This window comes from Tursiops truncatus, chromosome 18 (genome assembly GCF_011762595.2).
Source record: "Tursiops truncatus isolate mTurTru1 chromosome 18, mTurTru1.mat.Y, whole genome shotgun sequence".
In the NCBI taxonomy this organism is placed as follows: Eukaryota; Metazoa; Chordata; class Mammalia; order Artiodactyla; family Delphinidae; genus Tursiops; species Tursiops truncatus.
Window position 1 is genome coordinate 69,030,201 of NC_047051.1, and position 25,762 is coordinate 69,055,962.

General features: G+C 36.1%; 1 protein-coding gene across 2 annotated transcripts in view; it reads right to left on the bottom strand.

Moving 5' to 3' along the window:
• FGF14 (fibroblast growth factor 14) overlaps window positions 1-25,762 on the bottom strand; it is a 322,262-nt gene that overhangs the window by 146,130 nt on the left and 150,370 nt on the right. The window lies entirely within an intron of this gene.

The window sequence follows — 25,762 nt, forward strand, 5'->3', positions numbered from 1 at the left end:
TTAATGGAAGACTTCAGAGACAGAGCGAGGTGTGGGCCAATCAGAGATGGCCAGGATGTGGGGTATGGAAGGAGGCGTGGGCTTCCCAGGTCAGGGGAAGGTGATTATGGGGCAAGAGGTTTCTGAAGACCTCTTGACTGACAGGCTAGGTTTGGAGGGTGTGAGGGTGATGCTAGATAAGGCTGGTTGCAGTCTGCAGGCAGCTCTGCGCATTCAGGAAACTCAAGGTGAGCAGTTGGCACATTCAACAGTGGAGAGACAGTCAGCCTGTTTTGTCTGGGTTATTTTTTCCTTAATTGAAAAGTGATCTGATGTCATGACATTTTAGAGAACGCTATCAGCTGCAACCTATTACCTTACATACAATGAAAGCTGGGGAAAATAAATTTTAAAAATTTAACCTGAGAAACTTATTGGGTGTGTTTCTAAATTTCCAAATCCAAAATTCTAAGCTTTGCTGTAGTGAATGTTAGCAAGTTAGCATTTTTAAATGCTGTGACTTTAGGTCATTCAAGATCATTCCTACTGACATTTCCACCGGGGATTATTTTAAATAATATTTTAAGCAAGCTTACTCTGTTGCTTCATGAAGGGAGGGAATGTAACAAGATCATTAACAGAAAAAATAACGCTTTCAATCTTTATCAATATTTTCCTGAAATGTGTTCATATAAGCTAAATATATTAGTATCTCCCTGATCAACTCAAAGGGAGACAACTTTAAAAGTCCATGTCTTCTTTTGGATGAGAAACACCAAAAAAAAATACATCTTAAGAGATATATTTCTACTTACTTATATACAATAATGGGAAAGCCCCACAGTGAGTATCAAACGACAAATAAAGTTTAACTATCGTGATTATTGATTTAGTGTAGAAACAGATGAAAAAAATCCGAGCTGCAATTTCCACCTCCCTGAATAGCTGTTGTCTTTTCTCATGTACTAACATATTTGAAGAAATGAATTTGATGTAAATTTTGTGTCTCAATATCCACACTGTAATGCATTTTCCAGAGTTTAAAGTTTAAAGGAGTTACAGAATTATCTTATGCCCCCAAATTTAACCACGAGATACAGAAGTAGAGAGAAAAGACACAACTGAACATGTTTACAAAACCACAATTGAGGAAGTCCACCCATTTCTATGTTAGGAAACAAACCACGGACCAAAAAGAAAATGTTAAGGTGATGTTTCGTCAGATGAAAGAAAAGGGGAATAGAGTCTTCCTATATGTGTACTAGACCTAGAAACTTTAATGCACATGATTTATTTTAACCTTTAGCCTAACCTGTATAATACACAGAGAAAACTTGAATCTGAAAATGTACAGCATTTGCCCACTCTTGTCCAGTTGGTGAGAGATGGAGTTGATTCTAAATCCTAAAATGTTTGGGGATCTGAAAATGTCTTTGCCTTGTGGTGCTGCTTTGGTTACACATACACATATTTATTATACACATCTTTAACCAAACTATTTCCTCTTCTTCTATGCCTATCAAAATACTGCCCTACATCTAAGCCTTGCCTAGATATCCCACTGCTTTTGAAATGGTCTCTTACCCTCCCTATGGGGAAACAGTCTTTGTTTCCTAGATTTGGATATTTTAGTAAATCATCTTTGTTGAGTTTTTTTTTCAATTTTAATTTTATATTGGAGCATAGTTGATTAACACTGTTGTGTTAGTTTCAGATGTACAGCTAAGTGATTCAGTTCTACATATACATGTATCTATTCTTTTTCAAATTCTTTTCTCATTTAGGCTATTACAGAATATTGAGCAGAGTTCCCTGTGCTCTACAGTAGGTCCTTGTTGGTTATCTATTTTAAATATAGTTTGTTGAGTTTTAAAGCTCAATTTATTTAGATAACACAAAGCAAAACAAAACAAAAACATAGCTCCTCTCTAGTGAAAAATGTTAGAATTAAGTTCATAAATCTTGACTTATGCCAAGGCCCTCACCATGATGTGCAGATTTCAGAGCCTTTCTGGGGAGGAGGTTTGAGGCATTCTTGTATGATGGCTTGTTTCTACCCTCATCAGCCTACATCTGTGGAATACCAGTAAGTTCCACTTGCAAAAAGTATTTCCTGACTTACCTGAGAAGATACTGATTTTATAAAATGGACTAATGCCGACTTCTAGGATTCTGGTATGAAACCTTTACATCTGTTTTGCTCTGCCATGTGTCAGGGAGAGCCATTTGGTGATTGCTGTTCATTTAAGTCCCTCTATTCAAATGAGATCTGTAGTTTATAAGGTCATCCCAGAAAGGCAAAGCTTGAAATACAATTGGAACTAAAAAAGAACCCTCAAATCTCAGAGAGGACAGAATGCACTAAGTTATAACAATATGAGTTGTAACAACAATGCTCTACTCCTGCACAGCCTACGTGCTGGAACAAAAATGTTTCCTAGTCAGAGAAGAGTCTACTCTTTTGCACATTCATGAACGCAGACCCCGTTAATGGGGACCTCTTCTGAATAAATGCCTAACCTTTCAGAGACTGTTTTCTCATTCATAAGAGCACACGTGGAATAATGTCAAACCGTCAAGGTAAGACCACTAATGAGATCGGGTGTATATTGGTTTAAGAACTGCATCTGGCACTTAGGAGAGGCTAAGCAGAGGTTAAATTTTCCTTCTTTTCCACCATTTATTTCTTCTGCTCTTTTATAAAAAAGAATTTAAATTAGAATCCCCAATCTCCAAATCTATGGTGAAACTGGAAACAATAATACAGCAAGATGGGTAGTTTGTGTGGGGAAATGCTCTACCCTTTTTTCTGTGCCTCTTCCTCTACAAGAGCATCTCTGGTCAGACACTCCAGACACCTGGACCCTCACAATGCCCTCACGCACCCCTCTCCCCAACTGTGTGGAAAATAACCCGATTCCAGATGCTCCCCCCTCGAGACGGGTCCCCTTGACTCCCAGCGTTCAGACGGGAGCATCCCAGAGGAATAATTCACAGCAAATACATGGATTCTCCTCTAGAGCTTCCAGAAAAGAATGTAGCCTTATTGACACTCTGATTGTAGCCCAGTGAGACCCACGTCAGAATTCTAACCCACAGCACTATAAGATAATACATGTGTGTTGTCTTAAGCCGCCAAATTTGCAGTCATTTGTTACAGCAGCAGTAAGAAATTAATATACCTGCACTAGAGTGTTAGCATTTCAATGGGAGGGACTGTATCTCTGACCCCCTGAGGCATCACATAGTTGGCCCTCTGTGTCTGTGAAAGCACTTTCACTGAATCCCACAGCCTCTCCCAACCTCTTCTGTCCTTTCTAAAGCACTTTCCCCCCTTGTGGAGATATGGAAAGATATTTAAGAAAGAATCTGAACAACAACAGGCTCCCTTTACCTTTGGGATGGCCCTACAAAATTTTAAAGGCGCTTTCATACACCTTAACTCAATTGAGATCTACTAATTCCAGCTAAGATTGGATTGTATCCACATTATGATTAAAATAATGTACAAATATGGAAGAGAATACAGAAAAATGAAAATGGTTGCGTGAAAGTAGTAACACTTTGTTTTGTTTGCTGGTACTACTAATTGAAGAAACACCATCTACATAAGGCCACTGTGGTGGGAGACAGTACCTTAGGGGTTATCTGTTAGTGCAGTGAACCCCCCAATTTTCAGAGGAACTGAGACCCATCCTTGTCTGGAGTACAAGGAAGCCGGATGAGAAATTAAGTACTTCTCCACACCCTGGGCTGCTGCTCTGAAGCTGTGAATAGGAATATCCACTCACATTTAATACCTGTGCCAAGATGCTCTTCATAACACATTGTGTCACTTACCATATACCTGTTGACGGACTCTGTTATTAATTGAGTTCAAGTGGGTATCAGTTGGGAAATTGAGCTTCTCAAATCTCCTATAACGGTTTTAGATATTTATAAGTTTCTCTTTAAGATTTAAAACAAGAAGGAATGAAAATGAGGAGGAATTCTACTCAGTAACAGTGATGTCAGTAATTGAGACTGTCAGATATATTTGCACTTCTTTATTCTAACACTACATCTTTTAACTTTGCATTTCCAACACAATTTGCATTTGCATGACAACCTAGTATGGAAAAAGAAAAAAATATTAACTCTACTGTAACCAAAGACAACAAAGTCAAGTAGATGATAAATTTTTTTTCCCATTTAAGGGCCACATAAAGAATATTAATATATCCAGTATGGAATTTTTTTTTGGACATCATTAAATCTGGGACTCAAAATACATTCTTTCCTTAATATAACTTTGATAAGTCAACTTTTATGATTCAGTTAATATTAATATCTATCTCTGAATTTCCTTAAATCAAAGTCTAAGTATACTTCCTTTTGTATGATTCAGAGATCTTACACACCTTTAATCTCCTAATGGCTGCTTGGGAAGGATCATTTTACTTTTTCCAAAGTACATGAAGTCATATTTTTAAAGAAGCCATTGGATTTTCAACAATTTTTGAAATCTGATGATTTAATATCCCTTCAAATGCTTTGAGTCCTTTACAAATACAAAGTAAGGTCATCAATTTCAGTATATAATTCTACCAGATGAAGCACTTTATACATTTCTTCTCCATTTCCTCCTTTATTTCCTCCCCCTGTTCATTCATTCAAAGTTGGTTTTACACAGTAAAAACGCTTCTTTCTTATCCTGGATGTGAATATAAGATATTCTTTCATGTTAGGCAAATTTGTGAAACATTTTAAAGCCAGATGAAAATTAATTACTCTCATTAGAAGGGCCATGACATACAAACACAGCTTTCCAAGAGAAGTAACTTTAGCAAATTAAAATGTAGAAGAAAAGAATGCATCAATTTGCAAAGAATCAACCATCTATACTTCACACTAGGAATTAGAAAGGGCAACATCTGACATTTGTTATTCAGAAGGTCAGAGAGTGAAAGGAAGGATTTGTGAGAACTATATAGGGTGCCTAGATATTCAACAACACAAATGTTCCAATGATTCTCAAACATTTTTACTTAAGTACTTTTAAGAGCAGAGCAAAATAAGTTGTCATATTTACTGGTGAGTCTGTGGGAAGTAGCCTCAAATAGCACCCAGTAAGCAGGAGTTTCTTTGGAATCATGTATTCTACTCAAAAATTTGAAATTTGTATTCTACTCAATAATCTGTTTTTGCTTGATATAAAATATTTTAAATTATAACTAAAACTGATGTTGCACAAAGATATAGCTATGGGCTCCCACAGCCCCATATATTGCTCTGTTCCCCAAGAGTATCCGTACCCCTTTGCAAAGTATGCTGGCTAGCAGAAAACATTTTGTCTACCATTGAGGCAGAACAATGATGGTCCCTGAGCATTATCATTTTGTGTTCATGTTACCAAGTCTCATCTAAATATTTTGTCTTTTATTTTCAAATCAATCCTCCCCACATCCCGGAGTACAAAATGTAAAGCTCTGACACACACACTAAGGTGTTGTGCCTTTTCTTTCTGTACTTGACTACTTTCCAGAGCTTTCTTCTCCATTTTCACCCTCCTGTACCCTTTCACTTCTGCACATCTAGCATCACTCTCCAGCCACCACACTGCTCTTCAATAGGTTTATGGATCCTTTTCATAGACTTTGGGCTCTAATAATCAGATCTTAACACAGTGTGACTCCACGATGGAGAAAAATATGCCAGTTGAGAGTCAGCAAAAGATTCCAACAGGAAGAACTATTGCCTGAACAGCAGGGTATCTGAATGGAAAGGAAATCCACTTTGTAATGAAGGAAGAGATATGAAATGAAGTTAGATCTTTCAGCACAGGCTGAGAAAAGCTTTGTTTTTTTTTTTCTGTACACCGGCCTCTCACTGTTGTGGCCTCTCCCGTTGCGGAGCACAGGCTCCGGACGCGCAGGCTCAGCGGCCATGGCTCACAGGCCTAGCCGCTCCACGGCATGTGGGATCTTCCCGGACCGGGGCACGAACCCGTGTCCCCTGCATCGGCAGGCGGACTCTCAACCACTGTGCCACCAGGGAAGCCCAAAAAGTTTTTTTTTTTTCCTGTACGTACATGTGTGCACACAGGCAGACATGTGTGTATCTGTGTGTATGTTTTATCTGAAATGGTGCAATGCTATGTTATACTCATAGTACATCAACAAAACAAATTAAGATAATCATTTCTAATCTGGCTCTGACAATGACTAACCATGAGCCCATCATAGGAAAATTTACATATTTGGGCTTTATATTTGTGGGTTACCTTATCTATACAATAAGATTAATGAACTGGATGATTTTTTTAAAAAATTCCTTCTAGGAAAGACATAGGAAAATACACTATAGCCCAAATAAAGATGCCCTGATCAACAGAGGTACTGAATGATTTTACTCAGGCCCTGGGTTTGCCCCTCACTGTACGTATATAGAGTTTGGCAATTTACAAAGCACCTTCACGTGCATGATCTCATTTGAGTCTTACTTTTGAGACAAGCAAAATTGGTATAATTATATTAACTTACTTCACAAATAAAGGTACTGAAGCATGGAGCGACCGAGTTATTTATTCAAAAATACACTTCTCTAATCTGAAAGAGCTCTGCAAGACCAAGGCAGTTCAGGGTGGGGCATAAGCTAGTACCAGCAATCAAAGCGTACCACAGGATTCAAGCAAGGATATTCTTGTCAAGTGTACTCCAGCCTTTCAAAGGTGTTTGTGAACACAAATAAAACTGTTTCCCAGAGTTATAGTAGCTGGGAGCATGGGATCTGCCATTTCATCTCTCTTGCAAACTTTAAGGACAAAGCCAAAATTAGAACACATACAAATCTTTATGTTATTCTTTGCAAGCCCACAAACTTTTAACATTCTGGAAGCTGGTTTGATGATCTACAACTTTGTTGCTGTTAGCAACTGCCAGGAAATGAATTTGGAAACTGAAAAAAAAACCCATTTTTACAGGAGAACACTAAAGCCTTAAAATACTTAAAGCTGGCACTACAAGCAGTATAACAGCGTGACACAAATAATATACAAAAGGTTTATATCCAGAAACAATTATTGACAAAAACAATCCACCATTGCTCCAGATTTTATTAGAAATTAGAACTGAAAATGAATTTAGTCAGTAGATAATGTTGCAAAAGAGGAAATAAAATAAAAAGCTGGTCAAGAATTTTCTTCCAACACAACGAGATGACTTAGAAGAAAATCTGTAACTGAATTGTTGATCATACCTATGTACCTCAACAACTCTGTTAATTTTTGTCAAGATAGTGATATTCTTTCTATATTCAGGAAACGGGGACCAAAAAGTGAAATAGTATTTCTGAACTGCCAGTTTCTCTGAGAGTTAGGATTTAAAATTAGGAAACCAATTTCACTGCTAGTTATGACCAACTCACCAGTACAAAACCAACTCTCTCATCATATGTGAAAGCTAGATACTTCTAAAAAGTAAAGAAAAGAAAAGAAAGAAATTTGGCTGAAGGCCCTGGAGAGCTTCTCAGGCAACCAGGACTTGAGGGGCCAACATCCCAAAAGGAAACATGGAGCCAAGCATGGTATTGTGCTTCAATTGTTCTCTTGGAATTTACTGCTTCAGAAGCAGAGGAAGGAAGAAGGCTGAAAATCAGAGCAGGGCTTTTGGCAGTCCACAATGCTAAGGAGACAAAAATTGGAGCTCAGGGCTTGCCAATGAGTAGTAGCCTTGGTAAACGTCCAGGCTTTCGGTTGGAACCCCTATAAATCTTTGCCAAAATATAATCTAGAAATAGACAAGCTAACACACACACATACAGAAACCCACAAACACACACTTGAAAATCAACTTCAAATATATTTCATACTAGAATAAATTGGGGTTTTCTGCCCCTACTCTAATTACCTGCAAAAAAGAAAAAAATATGCTTTCCAAAGAAGATAAAATCATAGACAGCCTCTATGGTTTTCTACCCAAAATGTTCAAAATTCAGTAAAAATTGCCAAATTACAAAAGAAAATACAACAAGATCCAAGAGAGAAACAGAAAATAAAAACAGATTCTTAGGTGTTCCAGATATTAGAGTTAACAGACACAGACTTTAAAATAACTGTGATTGATATGTTGAAGAAAAGAGAAGAAATGATGACAATCTAACCAGAGAGCTGAAAAAATCAAATGAAATTCCTAAAATTGAAAAATATATACAATAATGGAAAGAAAATCAATAGATTTTTGTCTAACAGCAAAAGAAGACAGGATTAAGTAACTGGAAAATTTGCAAGCTAAAGCACAGAGCATAAAAGTGTACAAAATCTGGAAAAGGGAGTAAGAACGTGTGAGACATCATGAAAATGACTAACATAAATGTAATTGAAGTCCTAGAAAGATGGAAGTGAGACAATGGTAATATTTGAATATAATTTTAAAAAATTCTGAAGCTGACATAAAACCTTATACCTCAGGCTCAGAATGTGCTGCAAACCTCATGCAAGAGAAATACAGATAAAACTATACGTAGGCACCTTGCGATAAACTTGCTGAAATAAAGGATAAGATAAAAATCTTTTTTAAAACAGCCAGAGAAAAACGAATGCATATTCCCTTTTAATGAGTGACAATTAGATGACAGCTGAATTTTCAAGAGGAAATAATGGAAGCCAGAAGACAATAGAATGATATCATTAAAGTGATGACAGAAAATAACTTCCAATCTGGAATTCTATGACCAGTAAAAATATTATTCAAAAATAAAGACAAAATAGATAAATTTGCACACAAACAAAACTGACAGAATTCATAGCCAATAGACAACGTTAAAATACTACTACTACTACTACTACTACTACTAAAAAAGATGTTTAGGCAAAAGGAAAAAAATCGCAGGTGGAAACACAAGAATGTAGGAAGGAATAAAGAGCAATGAAAAACACAGTTATCTAAATAAATATTGAGTGCATTAAACAATAAAAATAATTTCTTATGAGTTTTACATATACATAGAAATAAAAGCATGTCAATAGGAAAGAAAAAGCTAGAGAGATTAAGTGGTAAAGTATAATAAGATTCTAATATTTTATTAAAAGTGGAATGATTCAAATTTATGTTCGACTCTATTAAGTCAATATTAAATGTGATAATATCCAGGGCAATCACTAAAATATTTATAATGGATATATAAACCTCAGGCTAATAATGGTGGAAAACAGAATAGAAAATATTCCTGACACATTAAAAGAATACAAGAAAACAACAACAAAAAGAATATAGAATAGGTTGGACAAAGAGAAAACAAATGATGGGACTTCCCTGGTGGCACAGTGGATAAGACTCTGCACTCCCAATGCAGGGGGCCTGGGTTCGATCCCTGGTCAGGGAACTAGATCCCATGCGTGCCACAACTAAGAGTTCACATGCTGCAACTAAAGAGCCTGTGTGCCTCAACTAAAGAGCCTGTGTTCTACAACTAGGGAGCCAAAACTAAGGAATCCTGGAGCCGCAACTAAGGAGCCCCCCTGCTGCCACTAAGACCTGGCACAACCAAAATAAATAAATATTTGTAAAAAAGCAAATGTTAAGATGGTGTAATTAAACTCAACTGTATCAGCAATTTCATTAAATGTAAATATACTGAATATTCCCATTAAAAGTCAGAGACTGAGTGTATTTAAAACAAAAACTAAAGTAAAACAAAATAAACTTACGTTTATAAGATATCAAGATTAAGTATATAGAAAAGCTAAAAGTATGAAAAATAATCACCATGCAAATATTAAACCAAAGAAAGCTAGTGTAGTTATGCTAATAGCAAACAAAATAAACATTAAAGCAAAAAAACAAGATGTTATAATAAAATGGTATATCTATCAGTAAGATATAATAATTTTATATTAACCTATAAAGAAAAAAGGCAAAAACTGACAGGTCTAGAGGAAACACAGAAAAATCTACAATCATATGGGAGATTTTTAATATAGTTGCCTCTGTAACTGACAAAAGTGGAGAAAAAAATCAATTGTTAAAAGAAAAACTTTGAACTACATAATTAACCAAATGACGTAACTGATACAAAGAAAACGTTCTACTTGTCACCTGAAAAAATATAAACATTTTGTTTTCAATCTGTGTATTTCATTTGTTCTCTGATTACAGTGGCTTTAACCTAGAAATTTAGTGATTCGCTTTTATAAAAAACTAGACAATCCCTAAATGTTTGAAAATTAAACAAGCACTTCTAAATAATCATGAGTAAAAGAAGAAATCACAATGGGAATTAGAAAATATTTTACTAAAAGGAAAATTAAAATATAACACAGCACAACTTGTGCAATACAGCTAAAGGTAAATGCTTACAGGTCCATGTTTACAGACAAATTTATAATCTTATATGTATGTTTAAATACCTTAAAGCCTTAATGAACTTATAATTTATACTCTCAAGAAGTTAAAACAGCAAATTTAATCTATAGAAAATAGAAGGAAATAAGGTTAAGAACAGAAGTTAATGAAACAAAAAAGATACAATAGAAAATATCAACTAATCCCTAAGTGTCTTTTTTAAAAAAGACTAATAAAATATAATACATGTCAACAAAATGGGTATTTTGTATGTACAAGTCGTATGTATTTGAGAAAAAAGACACAAATTATCAATAACAGGATAAAGGGAGACATTGTTACCGATGTTATAAATGACTCCCAGAGATAATATTAATAAATTTTCAAACGTAATTTGGAGTAAAAGAAGGCAGACACAAAAAGCACATGCTGTATATTTTTATAAAGTTTTGAAACAGTGAAAACTAATATATTGTGTCAGAAGTCAAGATACTGCCTATATTTAGGGTTTACTGATTGGGAAGGCGTATGGATGGGATTTCTGGAGCATTGCTTTTTTCTTGATCCAAGTGATCTTTACACAAGAGTATTCACTTTGTGAAAATTCATTAAGTTGCATGTGATTTGTGCACTTTTCAATGTGCATGTTATACTTCAATAAAATACTTATTTTAGGGAGGGAGATGCAAGAGGGAAGAGATATGGGGACATATGTATATGTATAACTGATTCACTTTGTTATAAAGCAGAAACTAACACACCATTGTAAAGCAATTATACCCCAATAAAGATGTTAAAAAAAAAACTTATTTTAAAATTGAGATACCATTTTGAACGTAAAAACTGCTATAAAATTTATGAATTGAATTAGATGACATACATATCATCTTCAATCTAAAGGTCATTAAATAAGCCTTTGGAAGTGTTTCACTCTAGGGATTTTTAATGCCTTCTTCTGTAGTATTATATGAGAAATACGGAGAGGATTTTCTAATCAGTAGAAAAACAAATGTGTTTTTGAAAAACAAAAGCTTAAGATGGACAAAAAGAAGAATCATGGTGTTCCCCAAAAGTTGGGGAAGAACACTCATTCTGTTGGATTGTCTCCTGGATTTTACAGTCTTGCAAAATTCATGAAGCAATAAAAGTGAAGAAAATCTGTCTGGAAAAAAAAGTGGAGTGGAATTGCCCATAATTAAATAGAAGCATGTAAGAGAAAGAAGAAATGGGAGAAGATGAACTAAAGCCATAATTCTTAGCATCTCCCTCCGACTTCCCAATGGGTAACTTCCAACCCTGGTTAGGAAGAATGTTCTCAAAACTTGCAATTGTTCCCTAGTTGCAAAGAAGGTTCTCTGTACATTTTTCTTATTCATTATGAAGAAACTTCAGGGGAGAAGGCAGCTGTATGATAAAGGAGCAGCCCTCACAGTAGAAATCCAAAAATACAGGGTTTCAATCCTACTACTCCTATAGTATAGACTATATCACCCAGGAAAAATTACTAATATCTGTAAGTTTCCATTGTTTCGCTTAAAATTAGGCATGATGTTGTCTACTTTGAAGAGTGTTTATGAGTTTCAATGTAGATAATGGTAAAGTTTGATGAGCTAAGATATTGGTTGCCTTATATTTATTATACTTGCAACAATAGGAGTATCTCAGGTTTATCAGTTTAGCAACACCCTTAAATTACCCAAGGCAACAAATGCTTAAAGAGAGCCAGACACTTATAGCCACTGTGCCAGCAGAATACCTGTAAGATAGTACAAAGTCTCAACCTTAAGGGTTCTGCTTGCTGACTGAACCTTCTACATTTAGAGGGCTTTCTCTCTCTCTCTCACTCTCTTTATATTATCTCTTCTTTCTGTTCTGTCCTCATTTTTAGCTTCCTGATGGTAATTGTTTAAATTTAAGGCTTTCTTTATGGTGTACAGATGTATTTGAATTAATAGGGTTCATATATTTCTTAAGAATAAACCCAACAGACAAGTATTACAAATTCCGTTTTTTATTATGTAGTTTCTTAGCTGCAACTTGAAATCCAATAGTAGGATATGCATGAAACAAGATGCTTGCAGCCAATATTGATACAGCAGCTATTAAACCAGTATGTTTAATCAAACCACTCATGTAGAATGCACTCTTTAAATGGAATCACCTTGGATCCAAGTGCCAATAACCACAGAATAACCAGCTCCCTGAAGAACAAAGGAATCTTCTTGACTTATAGTTGTTTTCTTCACTAGGAAAATTACTATTTACTGAGATTTTTTACCAAAGAATGTTTTTTTTCTCTTCCACTCTGTCATGGTTTTTGAGAATCTTGAAGTTTCACCGGCTGATTGCTAATCAGAAACGCATTAGTCTAACCTACTTTCAAAACCAGCACTTTTGATACAAATCCAATAGCTTTAGTCCTATGTTTGACTAATTCAACTTCTTAAAATTGAGAACTTCACTGATTTAGTGTTTCTCCCTCTCCTCCAAAGAAAGCTTGCTGCTGCGATCAGTTTCAAGTGGTTACCATCCAATGGCCTTATTTTCTCTAGTCCATCCAATGCTACCATGTAGATTACTTTTTCCAGTTTTCTGTTTGCCTTTTCTTTCTCATCCTCTGTAAAGAGTTCTAGTTGCTATTTAGGGACATGGTATGCTGCTCTGGATGAACGTGTTCAATATTTAAGTTGCAGATCATGGTTGTGGGGTGTGTGTGTGTGAATTTACTTTAGTTACACCTTTTTTCTTCCAAGCTTGTCATTGTTTCCATATTTCCTCATTGAAACTTCATTCTTCTCAAATGGGTTTTGGCTTAGTACCTAGTGTGACTGGGTTTTATCTATCAAAGCTCTAAATTAAAAAAAAAAATTCTGGGCAAACGTCAACCTCAGAAAAATATAATGAGGTTTGTTAAGGAAAAACAGAAAAAGATGTCTGAAAAAATTGAGTTCTAGAAGTACTGGGAGGCATTAAGCTGACTTTTAGTAGGGACCTGCATAGGCTTCTTTTAAATTTTCTGTCTTAACAGTCACAAGTGTGAGCACGTCAATTTTAAGTGTATGTGTGTGTATATATACATATATGTATATATATATATATATATATATATAAATTTAGAATTGAACATACTTAGTACTTACTTTGTTTTTATGCCTCACATGATATCTGCATCACATAGCATGCTTCGCGTTAATCTTTTATTTACACACAGACACACACATACACACAACATATTTTCTCTCTCTTTCTCTCACAATCAAACAAAAAGAGAAAGAGAAAAAAGGAGGAAGGGAGGTGGCGTAGCTGCAACTGTCTCAAACCTGAACAACAGATAAGGTTGTAAATGTTTGGATTATAAGAGGCAAAATAAATATAAGATACACGGATAATTAACCAATTATCTTCAGGCTATATTTAGTGAACAGCCAACAGGAAACACGGGGCCAAAGCAATTGAGAAAGCACATGGGGTGGGGAAGTGTGAGGGGCTGGGATTCTGGGGCAGGAAGACAGACACTGAGAACAGACCATTGAGAGGACAATTCTGCTCTGTAGATGGCCTTTTAATATAAATATAATCCCTGTGGCAAAGGAACATAGCTCTGTCTTGATTTTCTAAGGCCTACTATTGGGAGTTTGGGATTGACAGGTACACACTGCTATATTTAAAATAGATAACCAACAAGGACTTACTGTATAGCACAGGGAACTCTGCTCAATATTCTGTAATAACCTAAATGGGAAAAGAATTTGGAAAAGAATAGATACATGTATATGTAATTTTTTTTTAATTTAAAAAAAAGGTATTCATGTACCGCAATGGTCAGTGCAGCACTATTTACAATAGCCAGGACATGGAAGCAACCTAAATGTCCATCAGAGGAATGGATAAAGAAGATGTGATACATATATACAATGGAATATTACTCAGCCATAAAAAGAGTGAAATAATGAATGCCATTTGCAGCAACATGGATGGACCTAGAGATTGTCATACTGAGTGAAATAAGTCAGACACAGAAAGACAAATATACGGTATCGCTTATATGTGGAATCTAAAAAAAAGGGTACAAATGACCTTATTTACAAAACAGAAGTAGAGTCACAGATATAGAAAACAGACTTATGGTTACCAGGGGGAAAGTGGGGGAGGGATAAATTGGGGGATTGGGATTGACATATACACACTACTACATATAAAATAGATTAACTAATAAGAACCTGCTGTATAGCACGGGGAACTCTACTCAATACTCTGTAATGACCTATATGGGAAAAGAATCTAAAAAAAAAAAAAGAGTGGATACATGTATATGCATAACTGATTCACTTTGTTAGACACCTGAAACTAACCCAACATTGTAAACCAACTCTACTCCAACAAAAATTTTTCAAAAAAGGTATTCTTCCAAATCACCTTGCCTGGCCTGCTCCTTGCATAGAGGTCTCTGCATATCAGTAGAGTTTGCTCAGCCAGAAAGAGGCAGAGTGAGGCTCCGAGGCCCCAGTGTCTGAGTCCACCACACTCTCCCCATTACTGACCACACCATGGAGAGGGGTGTGATGCGAGGAGCTTGGGGCTGTATACTGGTGGTGGTAAAAATAGTGATGGGAGTGAATGAGAGAGGCAGTGCAGGGGAGATCTGGGGGATTTCCTTGCGTTCACTTTTTAAGAAAAAAATCTATGGGCCTACCTCAGAAGACAACAAAGGGCATTGTGTAGGGGGTAAAAGAAAAAAAGTCACAATGGTACGATGCCAGCCAACTATGATGACATATTGCAAGGTGCTGTGTTTCCTTTTGAAAAAGTGAACAAATAGGAATATTTATAATTCATGAATTGAGGGAGATTGTTGAAATAATCCCTGGCTGCTACTATCTCAGGGCAAAAGAAAAACCCATGCAGATATGAAAAGTTTACCTCTGGTCTGAGATGTTAGTGTAGATGTTGCCAAAAAGTGCTTATTCTTGTACAATAAGTCTCAGTTTCACTTGACCCTACAACAATGAACCATCCAGACAGTAAAATGATGACAGTCATGGGAATATCTGGATACCAGGGACATTTCTAATGATAAAAATTGCATCAGCTCAGCAGCAATAGCAGGGGAAGAGGAAACCTGTGCTTATTAACTGCATATTCTTGACACTTCAGCAACTTTTATTACTTTTACAACTTTCCAAAATGCAAAGGCCTTGGGATGAAAAATATAAAAGTCTGACATGCATAAAATACTCCAAACCTTACAGGAAAACTTCATCATTGCCACACCATCTGGGATAGCTTACTCCAAAAGGAAAGTCTAAGAGATTATGAAATGAACCCATTACAGCTTAGCGCCCGTTGTCCCAAGCATTGGAGAGAAATGGAAAAGTGGAGACAGAGCTGGGGACACACTTCTGAGTGAGGGCGTTATCCTGTGTGGAACGTCGCTGGTCACAGCGGCTGCTGGAGCACCCAGGACAGAACACATAAAACCGGTAAGAATGAATAGGGGCAAACACTGTGGTTGACAGTCTAGCCCATCCCAGGGATGGATCCAGAAAGATACTGGAATATAATGCTGAATTCTATTATTATTTAAGATCCACTGAGTTCGTTCTAAAAATGTTCACCCTGTATCAGTCAGATCAGCATTCAAATACTACTTCTGCCAAGTACAAGTCTGTGGCAAAATTACTTCACTTTCTCTCATCCGTGACAATAAAAATAATGCTCCCTATTTCCTGCGATTGGAAGAAGTAAGAGATAAGATATACAACACCTCTCATCCTAGCAGGTTCAGTGAAGATGTTTGATTACTTTCCCTACAGTGTCCTTTAATGTGTCAGGCATGAAGCCAAGACAGATCCTTCTGTATTGCATAGATTTGTCCAATCTCTGCATCCCTCCATTCAAGTCCAACCCCACCCCCAGAGAGAAGGTCTTCTCTACGGCAGATGTGTTCAGTCCTCCCTACAGCAAGGTTGGCCTCAGCATGAAAACAGCAGTGATCTCATTTGCCGGAATAAGGATGAGGTAATTATTGAACAATCGAAGCCACAGAAATGATTAAGGTGCTGGTGGCATTTACTTATGCAGAAACATTAATAGAGTTAAACAATTGTAAGCTGGCCAAATGGTAAGGAGGATAAAAAGCCGTGAACAAATATTTAAAGGGCATAATGTAACTCAGGCTAGGCAGGAATTATTTACAGAAATTTAAAGAGCTACAATGAGGCATGTGGTAGAATAAAAAGACATCAGGCAATGAGATTCTGACTATTTTCAAGACCCTTTCAAAATGGAGAGAATTGTTAGATTCTGGAGAAAACAATTGTCCATCAAACATTCAAGATTTCCCTGTGAAAAGATAACATATTCATGATGTAGCCACTGAACCCAGTAGTTACATATCCCCCTGGAGAAACTAACAAGAAGAGATAATAGAACTCTGTCTATAAAATTATTCCTAAACTCTAATTGCCAAAACTTCACTATTTCCCATACCTTAGATGTCCTCTGTCACTCTAACAGGATATTTTAAAAATTCAAAAATGCAAATGTAAAAAGTTACCTTAACTTTGTCACCAGAGCTAATAATTATGTATCTATTTTTAATAGAGAGATACATAAGGGAACATATTAGCATTACTTGAAATCAAATATTATCAGTGAAAACATTCCACATACAGAAAATAAATTTTGTTAAATAGCTCTCTTACATTTAGGACTGTTCCTTTCTGTACAGTGCTTGAATTTGAGTGATGTTGAGTGATTTTAGTTTGCCAATTATTATTGACTATGATAGCAATGAAAGAGTTTGAAAAAAGAGTGATTACCTAGTCACAAACCTATATTTGACAATAAAGACAAAAATTTTAAAAACTAACTAACTCTTAGAAAGACCATTCAAATTCTTCTCTATATTTTGTAGAGGCAGGTCACTCAGGCCCAATACAAATGCATGTGATGAAAAGGATCTTCTCCCAAGTAAGAAAACACCATTGCCTTCTAGTGGTACCTGAGGACCAACTGAGTACCTACAGTGTCTGGCAGGCCATCACGGGGCATGATGGCAATAGTTAACCCATTAACATATTTAGAAATCCAAATATGCCATAACTATGAAAAGATCACATGAATGGCTTTAGTGGTGTAAATGGCATGTTAAAAGTATTTTGATGCTAACTTTACCCACATTATAGTGAAAAATACAAATTTATTGTGTCAGTTGAATTCCAAATGCTGTACCAGTAGGATAAGGACTGAGAGGAAACCCTTGGATTTGACCACTTGCAGGTCCTTGGTGACCTTGACAAGAGCAGCTTATTGGTGGGGACAGAAACCTGATTAGAAAGGGTTCAAGACAGAGTGGGAGGAGGGAAACTGGAGATTTCTTTTTCAAGAAGTTTTGCCAATAAAAGATAATTGGTTTAATAACAAGAGAGGAATGCATAATCAAGAGGAGATTAACTTTTAAGATGAGCTATATTACGGCAGATTTATATGCTGATGAGAATAATACAGCATGATATAGAAATTATATGATGCAGAAGAGAAAGGGAAATATTGGATTGATGTCCCTGAGTAGGGGAAACGATCTGTTCCTCAATTTGTAGAGGTCTTGACCTTAAATAGGAGCACTAAGAGTTCATTCCCAAGTTCAGTAGGGAAAAGGGGAAAGTGGATAGATCTGCAGATACGTTTGTAAAAGCAGTTGTGGAGTATATGGAAATTTATTTTTGATAATTTCTGTTTTCTCAGAAAAATAGAAGAACATAGTTGACAGTGGGGATGGGGGAGGAGGTATAGATGTCTGAAGAGAAATAAGATGAGAAATATAATCTATTTAAGCGGAAAGAGATTTTTAAAAAATGTACCAAGGGCCCACTTGATGTTACTGACTATGGATTTAAAGTAGAACCAATTCATGCATGTGTGTTTTTCTTCAGGCAAAATCAGCTGTGTAGGTGGAGGCACAAAGTAGGTGGGCAGTTGGATTAACCAGTTAGTTTTACCACGTAAGCAAAGTAAGAAGAAAAGAAGAGTCAGATAAGCCAATAAAATATCTAAATAACACATAACTAGATTTGTAAGCCTGCCCCAGAAATAAACATTCATCCATGTGCAATCTCTATAAAGTACATAATACAATTTAAAAACAACTTAGCCTTGACTACATTACATTTTTCTGGTATTGGTATTAAGAATAAGATCTAAGAATTCATTGGAAAAGGACTCTGAACCAATGTGTTAACTCAAAAGCAGCATAAAACATACATTATCTAGATTTCTAGCCATCTATAATTTTTATGATTGATTTGTGACTCCATAACCTTGTTGGTTTGCTTCAGTTTATCATGTACAATAAAGCCAATAAGGAACGTAACAACAAGGCTTCCTAACAGAAATAAGAAATGTTGAAAATATATAATCTAAGAAAATTAATGAAAAATTAATGAAAGACCTATCATGGAAGTCACTACATGCTCATGAAAGCCCTCCAAATTAATCCTTTTCAGAATTTCAGGTCAATGCTGCAATTCATTAGGAAGATAACATCAAACGTGTCACTTCCAAACACTTGTTGGAAAACCAAAGCTACATTCCTATGTCAAAAATGGCTTGGTAAAATACAGCATTTATTTATTTACTGTCTCTTTCCCCAAATCCCACGAATAAGTCTCTAATTCCAGGCAAACTTTCCTACACCCTCAATTTTAAAGAGTAAATAACACATTATTACATGAATCCAATCAACAGATATATATGGTGAGCATCTACTATGTGCCTTGAAATAATGCGTCTTCCATTAATGTTGATGTCATGAAGAACTGAGAGTGTAAAGTAATGAGAAGAATAGAGGACTGAAGGACCAATTTGCTCTTGAATTCCGGTTTTATCACTCGCTACGTGTAAATCTTTTGGCAAAACTCAAATTTTTTGAGTATTAGTTTCCTTTGCTATGAAATGGTGATGAATCTCAACTAATTGAAGTAACGAAATAAAACATGTGGCAATTGAGAATTGGCACTGGTTAAGAGTAGGGACCCTGGAGTCAGCCTGGAACCTGGCTTTTAAAACCAGCTCCACTCTTTAATGTTATGTAAACTTGGACAATTTACTCATTCTTTTCTTTGGTTTTTAGATACCTTATTTATAAAATGGATAGATGGGTAATATTTTAGTGTATCATCAATTAATGCATAATGTAGCATACCTACTACATAAGCTTGTTGTGAGGATGAAACAGAACTCAAGAGCACAGTGCCTGAGTCAATTATAGCCGTTGCCATGTGCACACTGATCTCAACTGCCACTCTATGCTGTTACTTGTAAATCCTGAGAAATACAGGATTTTTCATTCATTCAGTAAATGCTGTGGAGTGTTATCTATATGCCAGGCGCTGGTGAGACACTGACTTTTAAGTGGCTGTCCCCCATCATCATACCATATGCGTCCCTATTAAACCTGATACCAAAGAACTATAAAAGCACAGGGTGAAACACATATTCCACAAAAAATATTTCACACAATACAGCTTTATGAAAATAACCTTTTCTTTCCTGAATGACAAAGTGGTAACTATCATAAAATGGTTTCTATAAAAGGTGGCTAGATTCCTACTACCATACCGTACTGCTAGCCTTCACCCCCAGGAAACAGTGAATGGTGATATATTCATTATTAGATAAAACTACTAAATTATAGTAATTTCTTAAAATGAATGCTGGAATCATTATAGATAAAATTACTAAATTAGTTTTCTGTTCATGTCAACACAGTGCAGTTGACTTTAAATTGCATCAACCCCCCTAAAATGGTCTCTTATATGCTTGAGTTTACCATTATGTTTTTGGTTTTCGTTTGGTTTTTTTTTGCTTGTTTTTAGCCCTTGAGTGCCAAAATGACAATATTTAAAACATCACACACAATTTGTATTATCTAAATATGATAGCCCTTTGTGGCTAAAATTTCTCACCATTTGGAGAGGAATTAATATACAGTTTACCTAGAAAGAAACCTAGATTTTGGAACTAAGTGATAAATCAGATTGAAAAATACTTCACCTACCTTTCCCTTTCAATTTCTGCCATTATTTTAAAATTAGTAAATAAAATTTAGAAGATATCATTTTACATTGAAGAGAGCGGAGGTTTCTGTCTATTTTAAAATAATTTTCTTATAGTAACATTATGTAGACTAAAATTATTAACAGACAAACAGAATTTGGGAGGTAAATGTAGAAGAGTTGTACTAATAATTATAGTAATTTGAAATATAAAGTGAAATCTGTAACTGATAACAGTAACCTAGTGGGGGGTTTGAGAGGAATTGTTGCTTCCGAAATCTTATATAAAGAAATGTCAAAGGATTTCTTCACCAGTTAATAGTACTGACCATTTTCTCAATATAAGTAAACTCATCTCAATCAATGAATCTAACTTAACCCAAAGCAAACCATCTTACTTAACCTTACTTGCATCTTACCTGACCTACTATGCTCTCTTACACTTTCCATATCCACCACTTAATTTATTGCACCATAGTGGTATTATCCTTTTTCAGAAGCCTATAGCGAATGCAGAATGTTTGAAATCATAACAATTAAGCCACAGAAAAAATATATACGGAAGCAAGGTCAATGTTTTTAAAAAAATCTTTAAAATTGTTTTATGTACCAAGTCAGTAATATGCTCATAATATCTCTTACTTAGAAACCCTACATTTCACAAAATAGCCCTTGTTAAAAAAATGAGACAGTTCAGATTAGAAAAACTATAATTTTGTCTTGCCTTAATAAACCTAACAAATAATAAAACTCTGATTATCAAAAAGTTAGCAACAGGTATTATCAAAAGATAGGAAGACTCCCACAGACATCACCCTAAAAAAGTAAAAAAAAAAAAATACACTTCTGAAAAGAAAAGGAAGATGATCTTTTGGGAGAAAAATACTCTCTTGTTTTATTTTGACCTAAAGAGCCCAAATAAGCAGGCGGTCTTTGCATTTTCAATGGTGATGGCTCAGAAGCAGTAGCACAAGAACGGTGGACTTTTGATAACTCTTGGCTGTTGATTATTTTCTGAGGGTGAGCATGGCTTTCCTTAGATAGTACCTTGTTGAGAAGGAAGACCACTTCTCTTTTATTAGGATAGCTGAGAGTTTCATTATCACAGAGGAACAAAATAAATATATATAGGCATATATATATATTTCTGCCTTTTATACAAAAGAGTAAGTTGAAAACAATTTTTACGTAGCTCATTTTTCAGTCCTTGTTTCTTACGACATCTGTAATTTAAGTAAATGTGTCAGTAAGAAACCCACAAAACTATTGAGTAAACATACATGATACATGATACCATGGCTCCTATGACAGTAGCCAAAAAAAGAACAGATTTCAAAACACAATTGCATTAGCTATACCAAAGATTTTGAAAGGTTATTATCCTATAAAAATGAAAGATCTTGTTTGGTTTAAAAGCTAATAACAAAAATGCAACACTTTTAGGATAAAATGTTCATATACGTCATTGCACGTAGGTTCTATTTCAGTTTTCTTTTTTTCTTGTTGAGATTCCAAATAATAAAACTGTTTGCAAATTTTTGGTTTCCTTGTACCTTCTTATTTCTTTAGCTAAATTAACAGATATTCTAAGTATCTGTTTTCATACATTAAGTCTTAGAGTGAGGTTGGTTATATTCTTGCATTCTTGAGAGTAACTCACAAATATGTAGTCACATTCCAATCCCTGAAAAAAGGGATAGATTATATTGTGTATATTTAGGGAAAGTAAAAAAGATATAAAATTTTGAAAAGTATATTTACTTCTAAAATGGGCTAGTTAGAGCACTTTGGTTCAGAGACACTTTTTCAGCTTTGGAGATGTTGACATTCCTTATTTCACTTCAATCTGAGGGCAGTGACAAGTACCCAGGGCATGGCAGACACTCTGTCAAGATTTGAGGGCCTATGAGTGCAGAAAACAGAGACGCTGCTCCCAACTACAATCTGCTGAATATGTGTGCAAATTAATTATTATTGGGCATAAACAACAATCATGAGGTATAAAATGGAGAATTATTTTTACTTCTCTGCAATGAGGGAAGACTTCTCAGAGGAGTTGGCACTTTTTTTCAAGCTTCAAGAAATGGGGATAATTTCAACAGGTGAAGAGAGAAGAAAGAAGAATCTATGCACGGAGTGAAGCACAAACAAAAGCACAGGGATTTGAAACCATGTGGTTGAATTTTGTGGGGGTTTTTGGTTTTGTTTTTTAAAGACCAAGTCTTTTATTTTATATTTTAAAGATTTTTTTCTTATGTGGACCATTTTTAAAGTCTTTGTTGAATTTGTTACAATATTGCTTCTGTTTTATGTTCTGGTTTTTTGGCTATGAGGCATGTGGGATCTTAGCTCCCCCACCAGGGATCGAACCCGCACCCCCTGCATTGGAAGGCAAAGTCTTAACTATTGGACTGCCAGGGAAGTCCCTAGTTGAACTTTGAATGATGTTTGGAGTCTAAGGAGTTAGAGGAAGAGTAGAGGAAGATGAATCTGGAAAGGTAAGATAAAATGTGATGCTCACCACGACCACTAAGCCATCTTGCAAATTTCTCTCCTTTACAGATACAAAAGCCATCCTTTTATGGGGGTAGGAGGTGGTCAGAGTTGGGGGGTAAGGTTTGACCAAAAGGGATAAATAAATATGTCATACTCTTTATATTAAATTACTACTTAAAGGAGAATTAAAAAGAAAAAATCCCTACATTTAAGAAACGTATACTACTCTTTCCCAAAAGACAAAATATCGAGCTATTCCTTATTTTGTTGGCAAACATGTCAAATATATTTGTATTTCCTTGTCAAAATGCAAACTGCAGACAACATAGACATGATATAAAATAACAGTGTACTTAAAGTTTCTACACCTCCCTTGCTTCTCCCAACAGGCTAAGGTTATTCCCACCTCAGGGGCTTCACACACACATTGTTCTTCTAACCTCTGCATCCTTCTCAGATGTCAGCATTCAACCTGTAGCTCTTGGTGTGGCCACCCTGCCTACTTGATCTAATTAGGTCCCTCTTCCTACCCACCCTCACCCCCCCACCCCCGTGGTTCTCTACCTCAGCCCTCTATGTGCTTTTTGGGACTTTGACTTTTGTAATTCATATTAACTTGTTCCTTGCCATATGCAGTGACTTTCTACCCCATGTCTGTAAGCTCCTTGATGGAGGGAGATTCGTCTGTTCTTTTCAACACTCCACATATAATACCTGGAACAGGACCTGACATATTACAAAGATTCAATAACTATTTGTCAAATTAATAATTTTCAAATACAAAGATATGTGGAATTGTCATACCTAAAAGTTATATCTTGAAATGAACAAATCAGACTTTTAAAATTTCCTAGGGTCAGTTCTTAGGCAAAGAGTGAGTATAGGAGGAAAAGGAAAATATGCTTATGCTTAAAAAATGTTTCCTAAAAGAATATTTAATTAAATAATAAAATAATTATGTATAGTTATATTTAATAATATATTGTAAAATCATGTAACTATATATCAATATATGATTTACATAACATAGTTTTAGTATTTCTTTGGTTTAAATTAATAATTAATTCCTTTCTGATACTCAAGGGATATATCTATATTTTTCTTCACTAAAGAATATATTTCTTGATATATAAGATATATGAGAAGGATAAAAGGAAAGGTTTTGATGAGATTTCCTCTGGCTTATCTTCTTTTCCATTCTCCCACCAAAAATAAGGTAGCAGAAGTGACTTCAAATATATCACTGCAAACTCATGAATGTCAAGAGAATAGTCAGGGTTGCAAATGTTGAAATAGACTATCAGAGAGCTCAGATGCCTTTCTTTATCTGGTAAAAAGTTAAAATTCATCCCCATCTTAAAATTCACAAGTGTAAAGCAAACCCTCCTCCATCACCCGATATGACACAGAACATTTATTGTTCATATTTATAAAAGAAGCTACTGGTTTATACTTAAAGAATATGTACTAAGTTTTAATCATCATTTATATTAAACAGTCCTATCTAGAAGAAAATATGTTTCTTTACTTCAAATAGATGGCAACACTGGAGCTCTACCTGGTGAAAACTGTGTTCTAAAAGATAATCAGATGAAATTAGGGGAGAAGCAAATATGTTAAGTCATGATAATGTGACCCTCCATGTGTCAACGATGTTTAAAACAGTTGAGTTGGTCTTATAATACCAAGGTTTGCTGGATCATCCTCTAGGCTAAAGTGTAAAATTAAAGTCCATTTTTCTTAATAGCTTCTACACTGGTCTGAAAATATTGTCCCCGAAGTCTTCATCATGAAGTTCCTTCTTTTATAGCTATATAATTTATCTACCTTAAAAATGCCATTCTGATTTTCCTCAGATGTTTGCCTTCTAAGCTAGATTCTAAGAGCAAGTAACTCCAATTTCTAACTGTGACAATGAGCGATTAAAAAAAAAATTAGTTCTAGTCTTTGTTTAAAGAAGCATTGAAACTTTCGGTCGTAAATCTGCAATTGTGTGGGGGACACACACACATACACACATTCACATAGATACACACGTACAGCATATGCTTCTCTCACACATCTTTGGAACAACAGGAAACTTAAAATAAATACAGCTGGGCACCAGGAATACAATGTGCTGGGCAAACATATACTCCTATTAACGTAAATATATTCTTCAGTGTTTCCTGCCGGGCCCACTTAGTAATGAAAAGCAAGCAATCCCCATTTCTCCCACAAAACACCCCACATGCTCTCCAAACAACCACCCCTAGCAACTGGATGTGGAGAGGAACGGAAAGGAACAAAAGGCGCTGGGCTCCAGCTCAGGAGTGAGTCGCCTTCTCAGACCCTGGCATTTTAAAGGCAGCAACAGAAGGTCATGCTGGGCATTAGCTATGTCTCAAAAAACATGTATAGTAAGGCAACTATTAGAGTCACCCGTATGTAGTAACTGCTTCTTTGGCCTCACGTAATTCGCGAGTCCTTGAATCGAAACTACCACGTAGAAGGGACGTCTGCCAAACCCCCAATGGGGACTCGTTCTCCGCCCTCTGCGCCCCTCTCCTCATCCCAAGATGCGACCCAAGGGCTTCAGAGTGACCCGTGCTGCCCGCGAAGCAGCCTTCCAGTAAATCTCCTGAACTGGCTCTCAGCTCCAACACACCCTCGGCTCGCTTCTCTTACCCCAGCCCCTGCTGAGCGCAAGGCAGGGGCCAGCCCCTCCGCCAAGGTCCGGGAGCCGAGGGGGCTCCAGGAGACCCGGGAGGCCAGACCCAGAAATTCCCGGCATCTCCAACGGGGCTGGAAGCAGCCGGCGCGACCCCAGGGGAGCCAAGACCCTCAGGGCAGAAAGAGGTTTTCCCTGGGAGTCGGCCCGCGTCGGACTCGGAGGGCGAGAGGCAGTGGCGGGAGCGGGCCAACCTGCCGGCG